The 23,152-nt window shown below is 42.5% G+C and overlaps 1 protein-coding gene across 5 annotated transcripts in view; it reads right to left on the reverse strand.

Annotated features, from left to right (window-relative positions):
• Positions 1-23,152, reverse strand: part of SIPA1 (signal-induced proliferation-associated 1) — a 107,668-nt gene that overhangs the window by 53,919 nt on the left and 30,597 nt on the right. The window contains exon 1 of one of the 5 annotated variants that reach the window (XM_077287334.1): positions 1,905-1,959. The exons of the other annotated variants lie outside the window; for them this stretch is intronic. The gene's annotated coding sequence lies outside the window, so the exon portion shown is untranslated. Of the gene's footprint in view, positions 1-1,904; positions 1,960-23,152 lie in introns of those variants that run through there. 5 annotated transcript variants of the gene reach the window in all.

Consider the following 23,152-nt stretch of genomic DNA (forward strand, 5'->3'; position numbering starts at 1 on the left):
GAACATTAAACTGCAGTGAGTGGAAGAGTTCTTTTAAAGTTTATATTGATAACATTATTTTTTACAGAAATTTTATGCAGTAAATGATAGAGAAACTTAAAAGTGCGGTCACATAAACATTATATAACATTTATTCCCAGAATTGGTGATAAATGTATGATCACTGGTGGTCCAACTGCTAAGAACCCCACCAATCCCAATAATAGGGAGTCCAAAACCTCCTGTGCGAGTATAGTAGTGCACATGTGCGACCACTGGTCTATTCACTGTCCATAGAAGTGGTGGTCGCACATGCTCACTACGACATTGTGTCTCCTGTTCTCATGATCGCTGGAGGTCTCAGGAGTTGTCATTCAATTGTGTAATTGCCTTCTTAAAGAAATGTGTATATAGGTATACGTTTAGTAAGGCAGGTGAAGTAATGAAGACTTTCTGAACTTTTCAGACTTTTTATTGCACCATTATAAGAGTGCAGAAGCACAAGTGCTAGTGGCACTAGCGATTCTTGCTCTTCTGTCCTATAATGATGATCAGACTGACTACACAACAATCCTCAAAATTTATCATAGTCACCTTTGCTTAGACAATTCTTTTTTTTTAGCTGAGTGCCACAGAACGAACACCCTTTCGGTATTGCTTATCAATAGTTATCAACATTTCTGATGATGTTTAAGGGAAGCCCTAACCCCCACCTAGTATAGGCATCTCCCACTCAACCTGGAAGACCCACTTTGGGGCGGAATTTACATGGATTGATAAGGTATGACACCTTTTCCTATTTTTTATTATTGTAAACTTTTTTTTTTACATCATGGGGTTAGACATAGACAACTATCGTACTTTAAATCCACCATTAATAAATTAGAGACAGTTTTGTCCATATAAGATTTCTTTACTCAGTGTGTATGTGTGTTGTTGCCCCGCTATCTTTGGTTTTCCCCTAACAGCTCTTTATATATAAGATAAAATCTATGAATGATTATATAAGCAAGTGGATCTCCCCCGATCATAAATTTTATGTTTTAAGTTGGTTCTTTCTCCAGAACAGTATAACAAAGAGAAATAATGTCGACATAGTCTAGGTTGGCATCTCAAATAAAGAGGAATACAAAGTTCCATTTCTGGAACATTTTCATCTCCATTGTGATAAACAGTGTGATGACATATTTCCTGCCGTTTTCTGTTAGAGCACAATATTAGGTTCTGCTTTAATTACATATGCAGTATGAAAATAACAAATGTATGTCTGGGAACTGTTAGGCTCTATTCACATGTTCAGTTGTCATCCATTTGTTAAGGATTCAGCATGAAAACAACGGATCCATTGCAAAACGGAGTGAACGGGTTCTTGTAATGGAACGTTTTATTTCCTGTTTTATGATACAAAAACAGATAAAAAAAAATCTGGAACTACTACTAGACGTGAACAAAGCCTAATGTTTAAAGGGACAAAACAAACTGAAAACACTAAAAATATATCTTTCCTATAAATTTGTAATGAAAGCTTATCTTTAAGAAAGATTCATGTAGCCAAGTTTATCAATCAATCTGCAACTTTTAGATTTGAACCCCAATTGTTAATTTGATTTTTGTCAGTAATTTCTTATGATTTGAAAGTTATATTTGCAAACCAAGAAATAAAAAGTTGCCATAAGTATTTGCAGTATTGGAGTTACATACACCTCATACATCCCTTAAAAAATAATGCACATAAAACTAACATATAACCTGAGATGAGATGTGACATGCATAGAAGTGACAAAAATGGCAAAAAAAGGAAAAGAAACATAGTAGAACAAACATAGTATTTTCCCTCAATGCGCTAAATCTGATAATATTGATCAGAAGGTAAGGAAAGATGTCGTATCAGGATAGAAAAGCAAAAAGGAAAAATACTAAAGTACCTTGAAATAGAAGTTCAGTCTTGTATGTGAGACAGAGACACTCTAAAGTGTGAGTGCGTGTGATGGAAGAAAACACCAAAAGCTTGTGGTTTATGAGCGGTATAGCGGAACTGAAATTTTAGAGACAAATAAAAAAAGGAACCAAAATAATGAAGCTTGCTTAAGTAGAGTCATAAAACTTAGCTGGAAATTAACGTTGTGCCTCATGGCAATATTCCAGATATGGGTCACCTTAGGTTCTGCCGTGCTTGACGCTTCCAGAACCCATATTGTAATGCCGATGTCCCTGCATGGTGCCTCCTGCTACCCCAGTAGGGACGGTAATATGTTTACTGCCACAGCCGCATGGCTGTGCCTCCTAATCTGACTCCCACGGCAGCTCCCATGCCCAGAGTCAACCGGCAACACACTTAGGACGTGTGCACTCCACACTTCTTAATGGTGCAGTGCACGCACGCCATAATGTGTCCCCAGCCTATAGCTGGGAAACATCATGTATTTAAGGCACCCTTCCTTGAGGGTTGCCTGAGCAACTTTAGTGTCTTGTCAGTCTTGCACTTGCTACTTAGTTGTTCGGTCCCTGTTCCTGATTCCATCCTGTCCATGTCTGAACCTGAATCCGCCTCAACCTGAATCTGTACCAGTGTCTATGCCATTAGTTATTCTGTTCCGGTCCTGCCTTGGATTCGAAAGTCTTTATCTACGTCCCTGTACCAAGAGTCTGTACTGGGACTCCAATCCCATTCTTCCTTGGACTCTGAGTCCATACCTGCATCTGTGACCTTTGGGGTAAGCTGCTGCACTACTGGAACAACCCTGGAGTGATATCTGGCGGCTACCTACAGCTCAGGGTAACCACTCCTTCAGAGGCTCTAGTCACTACCAGGTAGCCGTTTAGTTACACCCTCCATAGTAGGCCAGGTCTGTGACGCAGTGGGTCCACACCAACCAGGGTGACAGATATGCTGCATAATAGGGAGGTGTTTGAGCAACTTTAGTGTCTAGTCAGTCTTGCACTTGCTACTTAGCTGTTAGGACCTGTGGAATGTGTTGTGTATGTGCATTACTGGGGGTAATTCCAGTGTTGCTGGGTCAGCTGATGTGGTGGTGACCACTCCCACTATCCTTTAAATGGTCACCTTATGCATCAGCTGACTGTTGGTTATAAGAGTTTATCTTTGGAGACCAGCCTAGCAGGAGCAGCTCTCCGGTGTCGCCACTTCTGGTGTTTGGAGTCCTGTTGCTGTGCTATCTGCGGTGTGGCGCTTGGCAGAGGTGTCTGGAAGCTAAGTGCTATATTTTCACCTTGTCCCTTTGGTGTTTGTCACTGTCCCGTGCTTTATTATCTGCAGTGGTGAGGCTAGTGCTCCTTGCCGGCCAGTGCACTAGCCAGGGCAGTATTAGGTTACAGTGAGGGACTTAGGTTCGTGACGGTGGCGGGGGGAAGGACCCACTTAAGGTGTTAGGGGAATGCAGGGACAGGCTCAGGTGGTGACCATCCCCATTACCCTATCTGTAGGGCCTTCCTTTCCCCAATACTATCCTGTTGTGTGTGTGTTGCACTGTCCGCTGACCGACTACAAGTTGCGTCGCAATACGTATCGTGACAAAGTCCATGTATGTTTGTGGACGTGTGCAGTGTCGGACTGGGGTGCCAAGGGCCCACCAATAACAGTAACTCTGGAGGCCTGCTGTTCTACTACATGCAAATACTACCTTACCCTCATTCACAAATTTGCCTTTGCTTCTATATAACAATAAATTGTGCAGAATATTAAATTAATGACGATATGCTGTCATTGTCTGTACATAGTAAATCAGGTTAATTGTAACAACTATTGCTTTTATGCAGTGCAGTGGGGCCTACCGGGGGATTTACCTGTTCTCCTGTGGGCCAGTCTGAGCATGGCAAAAAATCACACGGAGACGTGTTAGTTTTTTATCAGAGTCATGGATCAAAATTACCCATACAAGTCCATGAAAAATAAATTACCGACTTCTGAGTGAAGCCTAAATCTTTTCTTAGGCTCTCGTTCCCATGCTGTACTTCATTTATCCAGTGTGAATTATTTACAGCAACGTCAACCCCGAGATAAAACCTGCATTCTGTTACCTCTTTTACTTCCTTTTCCTCTTTCGGCTAAATTACACCATGATTCATATACATGCTAAAGCGGAAGCTCTGTATACAACGTTATATAGGCAAACCACTGTTAAACACTGGAACATACAGAAGAACAAATTATACCACAATTAGTCACCTAACAGTTAATAGTAGCGTAGTAGCACTCCGGGCTATAGAATGAACAAAAAAAGTGTTAAAAGTAAAGTGTGACCAATGCTGAAGATAACACCAGATAAATCTTGATTAGCAAAAAGGCAGAGTAAGGACAATGTGCCATTTATTTTCTGTGTGCAGTGCTGAAATTGCTGAAATACATTATATTTTACGACAACATGTGTTTTGTGCACCCAACATGCAACATCTTGCTTTTGATGATTAAGCAAGATCTGAGAATACATTAAAAGAAATCTTAAGGAGCACCATAGAGAAGTGCTAAAACTTTATTAGCCTTTACATAACAGAAATTACAAGTCCATCATCAAATAAGGTCCTCTCCCGCATAAATCTTTCATGTCGTCCACATTATACCTTTGTCCTGATCCTTCCCTTTCATTGTGAAGCACAAAAGGAAAAATATTTCTGTCTGGAATTCTGTGCACATACACAATGCTGTATGTGAATCAGATTTGCAGACTTTTTGATAAGCTTTTTTTCTATCTTAACCCTGCTGTTCTGTTCGGGTCATAGTGACCCGAACAGACTTTTTGCGGCCCTGTAGATTTTTTTCTGTAAGTCTCTAAAACTTGAGACTCCTTGACTTTTCCTCATTTGGGGGGACCTACATATGAGTATATATATATATTTTTTTTTTCGTTTACTTTTTGCTACACGAAAAAAGTTACACTAGTTCTGTTCGGGTCATAGTGACCCGGCATCGTTTTTTACAGCTGTGAGGCCATATTTTCAGTGAAATAAAGGACTTATAACCTCAGTTGGGTCTATTTATTGCATCTACTATTGTATATCAATTGATTTTTTTCCTAAATTATTTCTATGGGGTCGTACGCGCGCTCTACCGGGGGTATGCATTGAGATCTGCGCACCATAAAAATGGCTTTATATTGATTATTTTTGGTGCGCAGGCTATTCTAAAATGTAGAGTGCATCCGGAGAGATCACTAGGTGTGCACTACACATGTATATTTTGCGCAGAACGGACTGCTCAGAACGCGCTGTCTAAGACGGTTTTTGTTTGTAAATCTGAGCTGTAAAGTCTTGCAAATAATTTTTTTGGCTAAGTAAGTCTGTCTTCCTGGCTTATCTGCTTGTTTTCAGAAGTTTTCAAAATGTTTGATTTGATTGTTTTGATTTTTTTTTTTTTTTACAAAAATGTGTATTTTTCTATTTTCGTTTTGCTCATTGATCTGTTTTTTCAGAATAAAAACAAAAAAAAAAGATTTCTGTTTCATTTTTCTTTTTTTTACTACCAAACATGTTCACAAACAGTCTAGTAAGCAAAAAGTTATAAAATAAAATGAGTTAGAGTGTCTAAAATCAAGGTTTAATAAGCCGGGTCATAGTGACCCGAACAGAACTAGTGTATAGTAAATGCGAACAGAACAGCAGGGTTAAATGGTCTCTGTGGTTTGAAGAATCTTCACGTAAATTAATAATAGAAGCAAATGTAAGAAACTTTATTGTATATTTTAGCAAATAAATGTGCTTTTTTCTCCACTTATGAGCCACTTCACCCTGCCTCCTGAACTTACCATTTCAAGGCACAGTTAAAATCTGTGCTTATAATAAGACAAACTGGCAATTAACTACTAAAATCCATGCCTAAAAGAAAAACTGGAGACATACTGCTAAAATCCATGCTTATAATAAGACAAACTGGTGATTTACTGCTATAATCCATGCTTATAATAAGACAAACTGGCTACTTGCTGCTAAAATCTGTGCTTATAATAAGACAAACTGGTGACTTACTGCTAAAATCCATGCTTATAATAAGACAAACGGTCGACTTACTGCTAAAATCCGTTCTTAAAATAAGACAAACTGGCTACTTACTGCTAAAATCCATGCTTATAATAAGACAAACTGGTGACTTTGTCTTATTATAAGCATGGATTTTAGCAGTAAGTTGCCTGTTGGTCTTATTTTAAGCATGGATTTTAGCAGTAAGTAGCCAGTTTGTCTTATTTTAAGAACGGATTTTAGCAGTAAGTCGCCTGTTTGTCTTATTATAAGCATGGATTTTAGCAGTAAGTCACCAGTTTGTCTTATTATAAGCACAGATTTTAGCAGCAAGTAGCCAGTTTGTCTTATTATAAGCATGGATTATAGCAGTAAATCACCAGTTTGTCTTATTATAAGCATGGATTTTAGCAGTAAGTCACCAGTTTGTCTTATTTTAAGAATGGATTTTAGCAGTAAGTCGCCTGTTTGTCTTATTATAAGCATGGATTTTAGCAGTAAGACAAACAGGCGACTTACTGCTAAAATCCATTCTTAAAATAAGACAAACTGGCTACTTACTGCTAAAATCCATTCTTAAAATAAGACCAACAGGCAACTTATCAAATCAGATTACAGCTGTCTGTTGGAGTGTATGAAGAGGGGAGGAGTGCAATGAAAAAAGAGAAGCAGACACTATAATGTTGCATTCTAGTAAGTGTTTTATCTCTCCCAAATGTGCTGGATTTACAATTACACTGCTCGCTACCTCGCTGAAACTACGCAACATGGGATAAGTACTGGAGACTAAAGAGCCAGAATCCCTAATGTCTCAGTGTCATCATTACAGTTGGTCTCTACCTACTAGCTCAGAGACAACTGAAAATTATAGACAAAAGGGCATGAGACTGATTGAAACGTTGAAAATTTTTGCAACTTTTAGAATTTTTATGCTTATCCTGGCCAGATCTGAAAACTTTTTAAAAAAATGGGCAGAGATCAGGAAGGATGGAGCATTGCCATGCCCCCCAAAAAACAGCGGGAATTACGACAGAAACCAAAGGGGAGGCAGAAATTATTCCTGGAAAATCTTTCAATAGTGCAAAGAGATAGGTTTCAACATTGAATAATTTACAGTAAACCAAGTATAATCATTTACTTTTCGTACCTGGCAAGTTTTAACCACAAGCTGCTATTGTCAATGACTTGTATACAAAGCCCTGACGCATTCGCTACATATATTCAACGATGCAGAAGAAGAGTCACAGACGTGTGATCTGTTCACACTTTTGTCAACCTTTTAGTTTTTCTGTTTCATCATAGGAATAAATAACAGAGTGCCGGATTTGTCATTGATGGATCATGATGCTGTCCTATCGATCCCACTGACTTTTCATCGGGTCCGTTGGGTTCCCCCGTAGACGTAGTGTTGTCTTTCTAATTTGACTAATGGCTTTGCATGTGGAGCTTTTCTTCCTGCCATAAATGATGAAGGATCCTAGCGGAAATGTGAGCAGGGCTCTGTATGTTGTGTTTTTACCTTGCTATTGATATTTCATTACATTTTAGTGAAAGCGGCTATTTGTGGGCTAAGCCAATATTAAAGATAACAAGGTCTATGAATTCACTTGGTAAAAAGATAATGCAGATTCATAAATATTTCATACCAGGAAAATGCTTGCCTTCCGAGTCTTAAGGCTACATGCCATGTCTCTACTATTCAAATGTTTGTGTTCATTTTGATAAATTACCATTGGAAGCTATGTTATGAATGCAAGAGCATAATGCTCCAAGTCAACTCTTCTCAATAGATCAATATATTCATCATGACAATCACATTGGTTTACACCACCTCAGCTAAAATCTTTTTAACAGGGCTAATGGATATTATTTACCCTTTTTGTAGTAGTATATATAAGTAGTCGACCATCATCAGATGCAATGACGTAACTCTTCTATAACTCTTCTCTGGTCCTATCAAAGCAAAGTACATCGGTGCTCACAGACATTTTCATGACTCCCGTGAGTTCTGTGTACAATTGTTTCATATGACACAATGTAGTACATCTGCTCTTGCAATGAGATTGTCCTCATCCAATCATAAAATTGTTTTATTCCTTGCCAAGAATTGAATTTCTCTCTCGAGAAAATGATCATAATATTATTATTGTTCATCATTCAATACCCCAAATGAGCACACCTCAGGGAGTAGGGGGCCGGGTCAGAGAGCGATCTAGAAAGTAAACAAGTCATCCAGATTCACTACAGAACATTACTAAGTCTAATGAAAAAAGTTGATTTTTTCATTATAAAACTGGCCATACACGAGATAGCTGTCATACGGCAGTCAACTATTTTTCCGAACTTCCCCATACACATGAGCATTCGGCTTAGCCAAGCATTCATATGTTTTCAGTGGGGAGATGGCCATTGCCAGAAGTGTCATATCCATTTCTCTCCTGAAAACAGAATTATCAGGTGCTGAAATTTCAACTTCTCACTCGCCACCATTATCTGTATTGGATAGATTGCTTGTCCAACCAAAATCGGTGGATTCAGACAATTTTTGTATGTGGTTTTTAAGCTTCCCAACCAATGACTCATCTATTCATGCAATACCAATAACCCTTGGGAACAACAAGTATGACTCTACCAGATGTGCACATTATATAATTTCCAAACGAGCAACATTGACCGTGTTGCTGGATGATCTTCTTAATTTAACAGCAGGGTCTACAAGCATTTGGGTCCATTCATGAGACCACAATACTCCTCTCCTTGATTCTGTTGCATCTGCACTGCATGGAATTCCTGATACAAGTCTTGAGTACCTGTACTGTCTATGCTATGCAGAGATATTGTTGCACTTGAAGAGGAGACATATCTTGATCCAGAGGTGTGGAATCATTGTCCCGAAGAAGTTTGGAATATGGGTCAAAGTAGGACAGGAACTGGTCAGGCAGTGTGTCTCTGCAAGTGACTTGAGCAAGACGCTCACGAAATGTCAAGAGAAATGTTAAAATTGCGAGCGGGAGAAAAGTGATCATGGGAGATTCCCTGCTAATGTCAGAGGCCAAGATTGACCAGGTTCAGCAACATTGATATGGTCGCAGCACCAAGAGGCATAGAATAGAGGGTCGTCATTATTGTTTGTATGGTATGGGATGTTCAGAATCCGAAACCATGTGAAGAACACTGCAGCACCTGCCAATAGCAAGAACAAGTGCACCTGGTGTTAGGGCTAGCGGAACGCACCAAATGGATATAGAGACTTTATTATAATATATGCGTTCGCAGCCCGGGGTCCACCGTGCAGGAGAACCTGCTGCTAGCAAATGGCAGAACTAAATGGTGGTATGAGCTACCTCTGTTACTTCACAGAGTAGCCATGAACTCAAAGCACTGTGCCCTGTTAAACTTCACAGTGGCACAGGCTAACTACCCAAACGAGAGCAGTCAGTGGTCATGCACCCACACAAAACTCCTCGCCGGAGGTGCCAGCATGCTATGGCCTTATTTCAGCCAGGTCCCTGAATACTCAAACACACAAACTCCTCGCTGGAGGTGCCAGCATTCTAGGGGCTTATTTCAGCAGGGTCCCTGAACACAATCATACGTGACCACACTGGCGCAAAGTACAACATAGAACAATACTAGCGCATGGCCGTGCGGCCATGCGAGCCTTAAATAGTTGCAGCACGTACAGGACCTTCCTAGAAGGACCAATGAGAGGCTGCCACAGAGAGTGAGCACCTACAGGACCTTCCTGAAGGACCAATGGCCTTAGCTGCAGTGTCTGATCATGTGACCCTCGATCTCCACTGAGAGATCTTACTCTGGGTATGCTCAGAATGAGAAAAGCAGGACTTAGTCCCAGAAGCGTCTGCTCGCCGCTGCCCAGCACTGACGTCAATGGCAGAAGCTGGAAAAGCAGCAGTAACTCTCTGTACAGAGTCAGACTGAGCGAGACGCTGGGACCGACGTCGACGCTGGGACTGACGTCTCCGCTGAGCAGGCTCCACTACGGCAGGAGAAGAATGGGAGACCGCAGCGGAGATGGCCCGAGATTCCCCCTGTGCAGAGGCGGGAACTCGACCCCTAACACATGGTGTCCTGCACAAGTGACCGCTTTGTGAATATTACTTAAACCCATTAAGTCATTTCACCATTGTGATAGGTTGAATTGGAGACTGAGTACTGTTACTATTACACAGAAAGACTTTTCCTAGTCATTATTGCCAAGATAGTTGATGTACTGTGATATTACTGTAGAAACTATCGAAAGTATATTCCACTTGTTACACCCGTCAACTTGTTACATACATGCTTGGTGTAAACTGCACTTTCTTGCACCTTTCTGACCTTATGCCACCATTCAGCCATATTCTTAAGGTCCTCATAAAGAATAGACTATCATCAGCCAAACCCGTCAATATCACCGATTTTAGACTAATCTTTACAAGGACCTTAAGAATGTGGCTGAATGGTGACATAGTTTAATGTCTATGGGGGCCTCCTAAGTTCCGACTGTTCCTCAATATATGAGGTTGAGGGTGATAAGAATCTGGCATGTATAATTTAGGAATGCCGATACTTTTGATCGATACGAGATAAGCTACTGCCTGTCAAGTCTGTCAGTTGCTCTCTCGAAGACAACACAGGAGAGCACTCGGCAGAATGAGCTCCCTCCCCTGTGTATGAGAGAGTCAAGAGAGATAGCTGCCTCCTAGCTGTATAAATTGTTTAGAGGGCTTTACAGTCCCACTTACACTTACCACCACAGTTGAAGGCAAAATAACCAACATTTATGGCTACATGATGACCATCTGAAACATGTCAAAGTCCTTCCTCTACTATTCTAACCAAGACATACTAGTGTCCCTGAGCATGGAACCATTTATGTTTTCACAACCATTTTGTACTCAAGTATTGATTTTGTCTCCTTTTGTGTCTGACCGTATGTGCTAGTTAGATAGTTGGGTATATGATTGTGCACTACAGAGAGGTGATGAACGATGAAGACCCCCCAATGTGCCAGCTTACTATAAACTGGCCAGAATATTATCATTACAAAGATGAAGCAACAAGAGGTTGGATAGTACCTACTATGCCCCATATACTAATCCTTCACAGTAAGGAAATCTGGAATCAACTGTGCTAAAACACGCTTATTAAAATAGATAAATCAATTGTAAAGAGTAGCAAGCAAGAGGTTTACAATACAGTCCTTCTGGGTACTAATATGATGAACTTCTGAATAATTTTATTTAGCGTCTGCCAAGATTTGATGGAACAAGTATTAAGTGTGACTACTGTGATTCCTCTTTCCACATCATCAAATAACAAAACCAGCCAAAAGTGTATTCTAACCTAAATGATTGAACATTTCATTTTTTAATCTATAGATTATTTTGTAATAACTTTCATTAAAGGGAATCTGACAGTAGGATCAATCCCACTATATGGACATGCAGGTCATAGGAAGCTGATTAAAATGATAATGAAATGATTGTTTAATTAAGCTGATAGGACTTGATTTGGAAACTCACTCACCTGTCTATAAAGGTACCTTCACACATAACGATTTCGTTAACGATATCCTTGCAACGTCACGCTTTTTTGTGACGTAGCAACGATCCCGCTAACGATCTCGTTATGTGTGACAGCGACCAACGATCAGGCCCCTGCTGGGAGATCGTTGGTCGTAGGGAATGATCAGGACCTTTTTTTGGTCGCTGATCACCCGCTGTCATCGCTGGATCGGCGTGTGTGACGCCGATCCAGCGATGTGTTCATTTGTAACCAGAGTAAATATCGGGTTACTAAGCGCAGGGCCGCGCTTAGTAACCCGATATTTACCCTGGATACCATTGTAAAAGTTAAAAAAAAAACAAAACACTACATACACACATTCCGATGTCTGTCACGTCCCCCGCCGTCAGCTTCCCGCACTGACTGTCAGTGCCGGCCGTAAAGAAGAGCACAGCGGTGACGTCACCGATGTGCTCTGCTTTACGGCCGGCGCTGACACAGTCAGTGCGGGAAGCTGAAACGGCGGGGGACGTGACAGACATCGGAATGTGAGTGTAGTGGTTTTTTTTTTTACTTTTACAATGGTAATCAGGGTAAATATCGGGTTACTAAGCGCGGCCCTGCACTTAGTAACCCGATGTTTACCCTGGTTACCCGGGTGCTGCAGGGGGACTTCGGCATCGTTGAAGACAGTTTCAACGATGCCGAAGTCGTTCCCCTGATCGTTGGTCGCTGGAGAGAGCTGTCTGTGTGACAGCTCCCCAGCGACCACACAACGACTTACCAACGATCACGGCCAGGTCGTATCGCTGGTCGTGATCGTTGGTAAGTCGTTTAGTGTAACGGTACCTTAAGACCGCACAGCTCACATGTTAGGCGTCGGGATTCACCCAGTGTGCGGGATGATAAGAATCATGAGGTCAAAAGGAACTGACCAAGGAGCACAGAGACAGAATTGTGGCAAGTCACAAATCTGGCCAAGGTTACAACAGAATTTCTGCAGTACTCAAGGTTCCTAAGAGCACAGTGGCCTCTATTATTCCTAAATGGAAGAAGTTTGTTATCACCAGAAGTCTTAAGGTACCGTCACACTGAGCAACTTTCCAACGAGAACGACAGCGATCCGTGACGTTGCAGCGTCCTGGATAGCGATCTCGTTGTGTTTGACACGCAGCAGCGATCAGGATCCGGCTGTGACATCGCTGGTCGGAGCTAGAAGTCTGGAACTTTATTTCGTCGCTGGATCGGCGTGTGTGACGCCGATCCAGCGATGTGTTCTCTTGTAACCAGGGTAAACATCGGGTTACTAAGCACAGGGCCACGCTTAGTAACCCGATATTTACCCTGGTTACCATTGTAAATGTAAAAAAAAAACCACTACATACTCACCTTCTGATGTCTGTCACGTCCCTCGCCGTCAGCTTCCCGCACTGACTGTGAGCGCTGGCCGTAAAGTAAAAGCAGAGCACAGCGGTGACGTCACTGCTGTGCTCTGCTTTACGGCCGGCGCTCACAGTCAGTGCGGGAAGCTGACGGCGAGGGTCGTGACAGACACCGGAATGTAAGTATGTACTGTTTTTGTTTTTTTTTTACATTTACAATGGTAACCAGGGTAAACATCGGGTTACTAAGCGCGGCCCTGCGCTTAGTAACCCGATGTTTACCCTGGTTACCCGGGGACTTAGGCATCGTTGGTCGCTGGAGAGCTGTCTGTGTGACAGCTCTCCAGTGACCACACAACGACTTACCAACGATCACGGCCAGGTCGTATCGCTGGTCGTGATCGTTGGTAAATCGTTTAGTGTAACGGTACCTTTAGACCTCGCCCTCCAGCCAAACTGAGCAATCGTGGGAGAAAAGCCTTGGTGAGAGAGATAAAGAAGAACCCGAAGATCACTGTGGCTGAGCTCCAGAGATGCAGTATGGAGATGGGAGAAAGTTCCACAAAGTCAACTATCACTGCAGCCCTCCACCAGTCAGTGGCAGAGTGGCCCTGTCCTCATTGCAAGACATATGAAAGCCCGCATAGAGTTTGCTAAAAACACATGAAGGACTCCCAGACTATGAGAAATAAGATTCTCTGGTCTGATGAGACCTTTTTGGTGATACTTCTAAGCGGTATGTGTGGAGAAAACCAGGCACTGCTCATCACCTGCCCAATACAATCCCAACAGTGAAAGATGGTAGTGGCAGCATCATGCTATGGGGGTGTTTTTCAGCTGCAGGGACAGGATGACTGGTTGTCATTGAAGGAAACATGAATGCGGCCAAGTGCAGAGATATCCTGGATGAAAACCTCTTCCAGAGTGCCCTGGATCTCAAACGTGGCTGAAGGGTTCACCTTCCAACAAGACAATGACCCTAAGCACACAGCTAAAAAAACAAAGGAGTGGCTTCAGAACAACTCTGTGACCATTCTTGACTGGCCCAGCCGGAGCCCTGACCTAAACCCAATTGAGCATCTCTGGAGAGACCTGAAAATGGCTGTCCACCAACGTTCACTATCCAACCTGATGGAACTGGAGAGGATCTGCAAGGAAGAATGGCAGAGGATCCCCAAATCCAGGGGTGAAAAACTTGTTGCATCATTCCCAAGAAGACTCATGGCTGTACTAGCTCAAATACTGAGCAAAGGGTCTGAATACTTAGATCTTAATAGCTCATTTACATATTAACAAAAATGTGTATTTCTCTGGAATAAGATGTCAGATCGCAGATATCAAGGTATCATTTTTTTCAGCTTTTTATGACCTACATGCCCATATAGTCGGCTTAGGAGGGTTGATCCTACTGACAGATTCCCTTTAATCTTACAATACATGCGGAAAAGCTGCCGTTGTATATTACATCATCATTGCACTTTAAACAATCTAATATCTATGTGGACCTCTGATCTTCCCTTGAATTCATTTTTTGGAGAAAATCAAGATCATCATATTGGTGTTTGGCCGACACATATTCATAGCTTTCTGTATCTAAAGTTGTATAGTTTTAACTTTTACCTATCAGATGTCAACTTCATGCAAGTGCGATGTCAATGGAGTGTTATGGTGGCCATACACCTTTCTCCTTATTCACGTCAGTCATTTTTTGACATTTTCATCATTGTACTGGATTCATTTTATAGCTGATTTTGATCCAAGTCTCTGATTTTTGCAACAATATTTTGTCTGTTTTTCTTGCGAGCAAAAAAACCCAAACTGATGGAGATTTTCCAAACTTCTCCAAGCAACCAGTCAGTGTAAAAAAAAAAAAAAAGATGCCATTCGTAGAGAGTCGGGAAGCCCTCATGAAAATTAGTCGAGTGGCCAAAGCCGCTGAATTTTGAGTGTAATCCAATGTGCAATATGCTACATCATTTTACCTACATTAATAAAAGTTTGACATAGCAAGTATTGTACTTTTTCTACAAAAATACAAACCGGAGACAATAACCTCCAATCAGGAAGTTTCTCAGCAGTTGCTCAAAAGAGAAAAACATGCAATGAATTTCCTGGTACATAACCGGCGACTCAAAAGGCAAAAAACACAGATTGTAGCAAATGTTCTCAGAACTTGTACAATTGATTATCCGGTATTTCTTACTAGAAACTTTCAATGACGAGAAGACCACAGCAGCCAGACATTAATATATGAGATGTTTAACTTTTCATCCTACAATTTCACAGTAAATGAAGGTTTGCTTGGGTATTCGAAGAATAAGTTTGCTATCCTTATCCTGTCTTTTTTTGCTTTTTTTCTCCTTTGGATTCAATAGGAAAAAAAATGCATATAATTAAAATATATGAAAGAGCTGCAATCATGCACACAGCTGTATCACTGCTTTGTTTTCTATGCATCCAAAATAGGACATCCATAAAAGTGTAAGGGGCCTTTACAGTAGTTCTGAATGCCTCTGATTATATAGTGAGGTTTTTTTTCTCCTAAATGATGCCAAGACCAGAAAGAAAAAAAATAGCTACGAGCTCCACTGGAGGTTGTATGTACTCTGCAATTGAAGAATGGCTTATAGGGGTAAAATACCTCCAAACATGAAAGTCTACTGTGCGGAGGCCACATAGGGTCCAATACAGCTGTGGTCCAATATGGGGTTCAATACATATGGTGCGGAGGCTTACTGCAAATGCCATATAGGGTCCAATATAGCTCGTTACTACAAACAATATTGGACCCTATTTGTCACAGCCTTCATGCATAATGGCTGAAAATGCAACATACCTGTCACACAGAGTGTAGGAAAGACTAAGTGCAACACGAAGGTATAAGGGGAAGAGAGCCCAACATTAGGGAAGGGGGGAGTGGAGACCCCTAGGCAGATCTAACGTCACCCTGTCTGGCCTAACTTCCCTATACAGTGGGGGAAATAAGTATTTGATCCCTTGCTAATTTTGTAAGTTTTGCCCACTGACAAAGACATGAACAGTCTATAATATTAAAGGTAGGTTAATTTTAACATTGAGAGACAGAATATCAAAAATAAAATCCAGAAAATCACATTATATAAATTATATACATTTATTTGCATTTTGCAGTGAGAAATAAATATTTGATCCCAAAATCAGCAAGGGATCAAATACTTATTTCCTCCACTGCATAGGTTCTGCACCTATCGCAGAACAGGATACCTAATCCCTGTCTGACCCTAGCAGTAAGCCCTGCCTAGGGAGGACAGGATAACACTAGTCAATACCCACTACCACTAAAGACAGATGCGATACACAAACAAGGGGTATACTTAGCTTTAGTTGACACAGAGAGAAACACAGACATCCTCCAAACACTAAAGAGGAAGATAGCCGACTGCTATAGCTCCAAGCTTCAAAAGGTTAATGGAAATATCACCCACAACTCCCAGCAGCAAGCTGGGAGTTATAAACACCCCATTCCAGGTGTGTCAACTAGAGCCGAGGGAAGGCTGCCACTGGGTCCTAGAGTCAAAAGGACCAGGAAGAAGTCTGCAAAGCAAACTGCTGAGACCTTCTGCATTCAGATGCAAAACGACGGTCTGCAGCCTCTGCCACACCTGTGACAGTACCTTGTTTGACCACATTTGCTGTCTGACGTAATTTTAGATTTTTTTGTATTACTGTACATGCAGCGCCCCAGAGTCCTGGTCGTTGCAGTACTGTGGCTCCGCCGCTAAGGGGAGCTATGGTGCGTCTGATGGCACTGAAGGAGTTCATCTGATCAGGTATCACAGACACCAATACATTTCACAGTCGGGCCTCCGGGGGGAGCTAAGGGTTCTATTCACTAGGCCACTCCCCACCATAGTGGGTAAACTGGGGGTCAGGCAGGAAGTTAGATGAGAAAGCTGACTGGGTTGGACCAGACAACACCTGGTGGCAGAGGGTGTTGTAGGGGAAGATACAGTAGGGTCTCTGTCAGGGGTGGGATCCTGACAGAGGCTTGGCAACTTGAAAGAACGTAACGGGACCGTGCCTGCTCAGCATAGCGGCGGTGCCCAAGGAAGGATGAGAAGCGAGATAGATTGTGCTGAGTGAGAAACGAGATCAAAGCGATAGGAGGATACCAGTAGGAGTCGTGCGGTAAGACCGAGGCAACATCCTACTGAGGCGCACAACCGGTGGCCGGAACGCCGAGAGAGTATTATAACATTCAGCTTCAAGCAATACTCTAAACAGCGTCAGGACAGTCAGTCTAAGGCGGGCTGTCTCACCTAAATCACCTATGCAGTCTTGGGGGGCAACTTGTGGAGAGGGGCGACTCTAGGGTCCCGGAAGAGCTCCGAGCCTACCCGTCAAATGGGTGCCGTTCCAACCAGAACATCAGGGAGGGACGGAGGATTAGCAGAACATCATCTAATCGAGTTGTGAGGGAACTTAAGAAACAGACACAACAGTTGTGGGGACTTTCCGTAAGCACAGCAGGGAAGGACCACAACACATAGCGCTAGAAGGAAGGCACAGATTTCCACCTGTGAAGAGAACTCTGGAGGTGCCATTGGACCGGCCGGACTTGCGCAGCCTGGTGAACCGTATTCTGGACTGAGGACCCAGAGATCTTCAGTAAAGAGGTAAAGAGACTGCAACCTGGTGTCCTCGTTATTTACCGCGACCTGCACCCCACAACTGCACCACCATCACCACCACTTCATACCCTATTTACCGTGCGCCCCACGGCAGGGTCACGGACCGGGGCCTAGCCACCGTGACAACCCCCGAGCAGAGACTCAGAGGCCCGGTACCGGGTACCCCTCGGCCCTGCGGCGGTGGGGGCGCTACATACATGTTATGGACCACAAATAATATTTTGGATTACAGAGTAGAAACAAACCAGCAGCTATTATGCTTGATTATATAGTGCCATCAATATCCACAGAACTTTATAGGTATATTATCAACACTGTCCCCATTGGGGCTCACAATTAAAGTTCCCTATCAGTATGAGTGTGGGAGGAAACCGGAGAACTCAGAAGAAATCCACGCAAACACGGAAGAACTTCATGCAGATGATGTTCATGGTGGGATTTGAACCCAGGACCCCAAAACAATAGTGCTAGCCTCTGAGCCCCTATATGTAATATATATATATATATATATATATATATATATATATATATATATATATATAAGTTTGTGTCAGGAGACCCACAGCTGATGTCAGCATTACGGGTACAAAATTCACTGTTTGAGTACGAACCACAATGTCTCAATCCTAGATTGCACACCTGCTTCTTCCTTAATGTGGTGCTAAATATTGCTGCATAGAACTGCCACACAAGATAGCTATCTCCCGGAAACTACTACAAATGTTTATTTCTAAGCAGAATGGCTTTAAAGGGGCTGTCCAGTCTGCAGTCCCTCTCTATGACTACAGACTTGTGAATCCTCACCTTGCGCATTCTATGCGTTGTCAGGTTTCTCCAGTGCCAGGATCAGGCGCTCATGTGACCGCAATTATGTAATTTGCATATGCTTCCGCCACATTCTGACTAGACATGTCTGGCCTCATCAAATCACTTATATTGAGAGAGGGCATGCACGTTTAGTCGGCATGTGACCGCATGTGTGCAAATCGCATACTTGATGTCATGCGCATACCCGACATTGGAAAATCCTGACAGCACGCACTGTGCGGATTCACAAGACTGCAGTCACAGAGTAACCGCAGAAATTGAACTGCAATCCTGGACAATTGCTTTAAGATAATCAACTGTGTATAGGATATTAGGTGCTGGGAGTGGTACGATCATAAAAGGGGCTGTCCACCTTTTCCAGAAGCGGATTTGCGATTGAAAACTCCGGTGCATCCGCCGTCGGATTAAAGATACTACTTGCACAAAACCAATCAGCGCAACTCCAAATTTTTTAGGAGGATTTGGAGAGTTTGCATTCAGTTTCCGCTCCAAAAACTCAGCAAAAAGACGTGATGTGCCCATCCTTAGATCTCATGGCCGCTGCAGGGGATGTGTGCGTGTTATGTACGCCATATTATACCGCAGAAGCCAGTTTCACCGCCCTGCCAGTAAAATGTTCTGTCATAGTATAAGGACGTTCAGCATTAATAATTCTCTTTTGCTTTGGTGCACAATAAATAATCCTGTTCCCTTATTTTTTAGATGGTTCCTCCATGTTCTAGGTTTCTCCCCCCTTCCCCAATAAAAAAAAAAAAAAAAAAAAACCTACTGGAAAGGTCAAGTGGTTCTGGTCTAATTGGTAGTAGATCTGCACTTTTGATGTGGAGATGAGCGTGCCTTCTCCACTGGTGCACGGACCGAAATGCGTGACTGCTTTGTTTGCAGAGCACTTCAGAGCTACAGAACATAAAAAAGAAAAAAACGCTAAGAATAAATGGTTATGTCCCTGCAGGACGTTATATAGAGAGAGAAGGACTGGTAATAGGGCTACACAACAGCTGCCAGGAAGGAGGACTGCGCATCTCCTACTTGGGCTATAGTTTTATCACTCAGATATGTTTTAATAGGGATGGCATTTATTAGATTTTTCAGCCGGCAGATTACGCATTTAGGCTGGTTTCACACTTGCGTTTTTATCTGCATGCGTTTTTAAAAAAAACGCATGTGTGAAAAACGCATGTAAACGCGGTAAAACGCATGCGTTTTTTAGACGCATGCGTTTTTATAGAAAAACACAAGAAAACACAAGAAAACACAAGAAAACCCTAACCCTACCCCTAACCCTAACCCTAAACGTGACTGAAATACGTGGCACTGAAATACGTGGCACTGAAATACGTGGCACTGAAATACGTGCAACTTAAATACGTGGTACTTAAATACGTGGCACTTAAATACGTGGCACGTGGCACTTAAATACGTGGCACGTGGCACTTAAATACGTGGCACGTGGCACTTAAATAGGTGGCACGTGGCACTTAAATACGTGGCACTTAAATACGTGGCACGTGGCACTTAAATACGTGGCACGTGGCACTTAAATACGTGGCACGTGGCACTTAAATACGTGGCACGTGGCATACGTGGCACTGAAATACGTGATACGTGGCACTTAAATACGTGGCAATGTGACTGTCAGAAAATGTTCATTAAACGGTTAGGGGTGAGGTTAGGGGTAGAGTTAGGGTTAGGGTTTGGATCCCTTTATCACCTTGATGGTGGTGGGTGGCTTTTCAGTGTGTTTTATGTTTTTTTTCTATAAAAACGCATGCGTTTTTAGCGCAAACAAACGCATGTGCTTAAAAACGCATGCGTTTACATAGACAGCAATGTATTTTTTTTTCCGCGAAAAAACGCATGCGTTTTTTCGCGGCAAAAAAACGCGCAAGAAAATACTGCAGGTAGCATTTTTGAAAATGAACGCATGCAGACAAAAAACGCATGCGTTTGAAAACGCGACCAAACGCATGTGCAAAAAACGCATGCGTTTTCAATGTTAAATATAGGAGAAAAAACGCATGCGTTTTTTGTGCAAAAAACGCTGCAGACAATAACGCAAGTGTGAAACCAGCCTTACTTAATGGTCTAACAATTCCTGCATCCATCTAAGCAACCACAACAGCGCCATTCGCCATCCATTGTGAGCTACCAAGCAAGCTTGGACTGGCCAACAGGAGAATCCTCCGGTGGGCCACCACCCTCGTATAGGAGCAGTACTTGGCACTATATACTTGTATCACTTTGTACAGACAATGGCGGCATCTTACTCATTTAGCAATCTCTCCAGTTCATTGTTATATAAATTGGTGATTGAGGATAATGTCACATTTGCATGTAGCTGAAAGTGGGGCCCTGGAATTGGTTACTGGTGGGCCCTTGGCTTCCCAGTCCGGCACGGCTCCCTCATACTATTATTAGGATATGTTCACATGGAGTTTTTTATTTTTAAGTGGATTTTTTTGGCTGAAAAATCCAAATCTAAAAACAGCGCGTAAAAGACATCTGGCTTATGGTGCAAGTTTTGTAAGAAGACGAGGTTCTTGGCACAGCTTTTATGTGTTTTTTATGCATTTTTAATTATAATACAGAGAGTATCAAAATGGTAAAGAGTATGCAGCATTTCCACTGCAAAAATCCTCATGAAAAAAATGGGATTAAAAAAATCAATCTTTTGCTTTCTTTTTCTTTTAACGTGCTAAAAAAAAACCTGGACATGCACTATAGGCACATTTTAATGAATGGGAAGCTTGTTGCAAAGAGATTTGAGTCCTTTTTTATGTTGATTTTGGTTAATTTCCACGCCAAATGCCACGTAGAATAAAACATATCCTTAGAAAACACCTGTGTGTAAGGGCTCGTGCAGATGAGAGTATTTTTTGTCTGTTGTCCGTGTGCCAAAACCAGTGAAAGTCAATGGGATCATTCTGATGTTTTTACTCTTTTTTTCAATTTTTTTTTTCTGGTTCCAATTTTTTGCATCTTGCTTGACATGGAACCTCCATCTCTAAAAGTCAAAACGACAGATATCACTTGTCTGATTTTTACGGTCATGTGTATGAGAGCTAAGGTTTGCAATTTGGCTCCATTCACTGAATTACGCTGCACTGTAATGTTTGACCGCGCGACCTGTACCGAGGCCAAGGTTGCCGTATAGGTCCAGCTTAACACGAACGTCAGATGAAAACATACAGATGAAAAAATATTTATTTTTCTTTTTTTTTCCGAATGAAAAGGGGATTATTTTTAACATGCTGGTCTGAACCTGGACTAATGACTTTGAGTGTTACAATGAAATATAAAAGACCCATTTACGCCGGCTGACAATTGACAAACGAGCATTCAGGAGAATTCACGTTCATAATCATCGGCCCTTTCAAACTTGCCAATGATCAAGCAAAGCATTTGTTTTGGTTTTTCTACTGTTTGGTCCGTTCCTGTTGGCCATTAAGTCATCATCGTTGGTAGAAAAGTATAAACATGGATCTATCAACATGGATCTATCAACATGGATGGCTCATGAATGAGCCATTAAACGAGCATTGTTCGACTTGCACATAGTTGATCGTCACCGGTTTAGGACCAGAAATCGGCATTAATGGGAACCTGTCACTTCACTCATGCTGGCCAAACCACAATCAGTAATCAGTGCCAGGTTGCACGATTGCAGCCAGTTATGGTCCAGCATTTCTGAGAAGATAAAGGTACCGTCACACTAAGCGACGCTGCAGCGATAGCGACAGCAATGCCGATCGCTGCAGCGTCGCTGTGTGGTCGCTGGAGAGCTGTCACACAGACCGCTCTCCAGCGACCAGCGATGCCGAGGTCCCCGGGTAACCAGGGTAAACATCGGGTTGCTAAGCGCAGGGCCGCGCTTAGTAACCCGATGTTTACCCTGGTTACCAGCGTAAAAGTTAAAAAAACAAACAGTACATGCTCACCTGCGCGTCCCCCAGCCTCTGCATCCTGACACTGACTGAGCTCCGGCCCTAACAGCAGAGCGGTGACGTCACCGCTGTTGCTTTCACTTTCAGTTTAGGGCCGGCGCTTTAGTGTCAGGAAGCAGAGGCTGGGGGACGCGCAGGTGAGTATGTACTGTTTGTTTTTTTAACTTTTACGCTGGTAACCAGGGTAAACATCGGGTTACTAAGCGCGGCCCTGCGCTTAGTAACCCGATGTTTACCCTGGTTACCAGTGTAAAATATCGCTGGTATCGTTGCTTTTGCTGTCAAACACGGCGATACACGGCGACCTAGCGACCAAATAATGTGCAGACCTTCTAGCAGCGACCAGCAATTTCACAGCGGGATCCAGATCGCTGCTGCGTGTCAAATACAGCGATATCGCCATCCAGGTCGCTGCAACGTCACGGATTGCTGGCGATATCGCCTAGTGTGACGGTACCTTAAGTTGAAAGATCCAGCCTGGTACCAGAGGTGGAGATGTACCTAGAACCGGTGGGCTACTCCCAGCATGGCTGCAGGTGATTGACAGGTCACTCCCATATCACCAGGCATGGTGCAAGGTTTTTACGAATCTTTGTGCAAAGACAGTCATTCAGATATTAAATATATTCATTCCATATCATTCCGTTATAGGAAATGGATTTTTTTTTGCATAATCTGACCATTAATGATTACTGATCTAGTATGTAAGTGGAGCTTCACTAGAGGTGAATATGACGCCTTTTCCTACTTCGTAAAGAGAAAAAATGCCAGATAAAAGAATTATATTTGTTTTATTTCAAGTGAAATAGCCCTCGCTCGGCGCCGGGAAGCTTTATGTTTCCCAATCTTAAACTGTGCCAGGAATGTG

The sequence above is a fragment of the Ranitomeya variabilis genome, chromosome 2, assembly GCF_051348905.1.
Source record: "Ranitomeya variabilis isolate aRanVar5 chromosome 2, aRanVar5.hap1, whole genome shotgun sequence".
NCBI lineage: Eukaryota > Metazoa > Chordata > Amphibia > Anura > Dendrobatidae > Ranitomeya > Ranitomeya variabilis.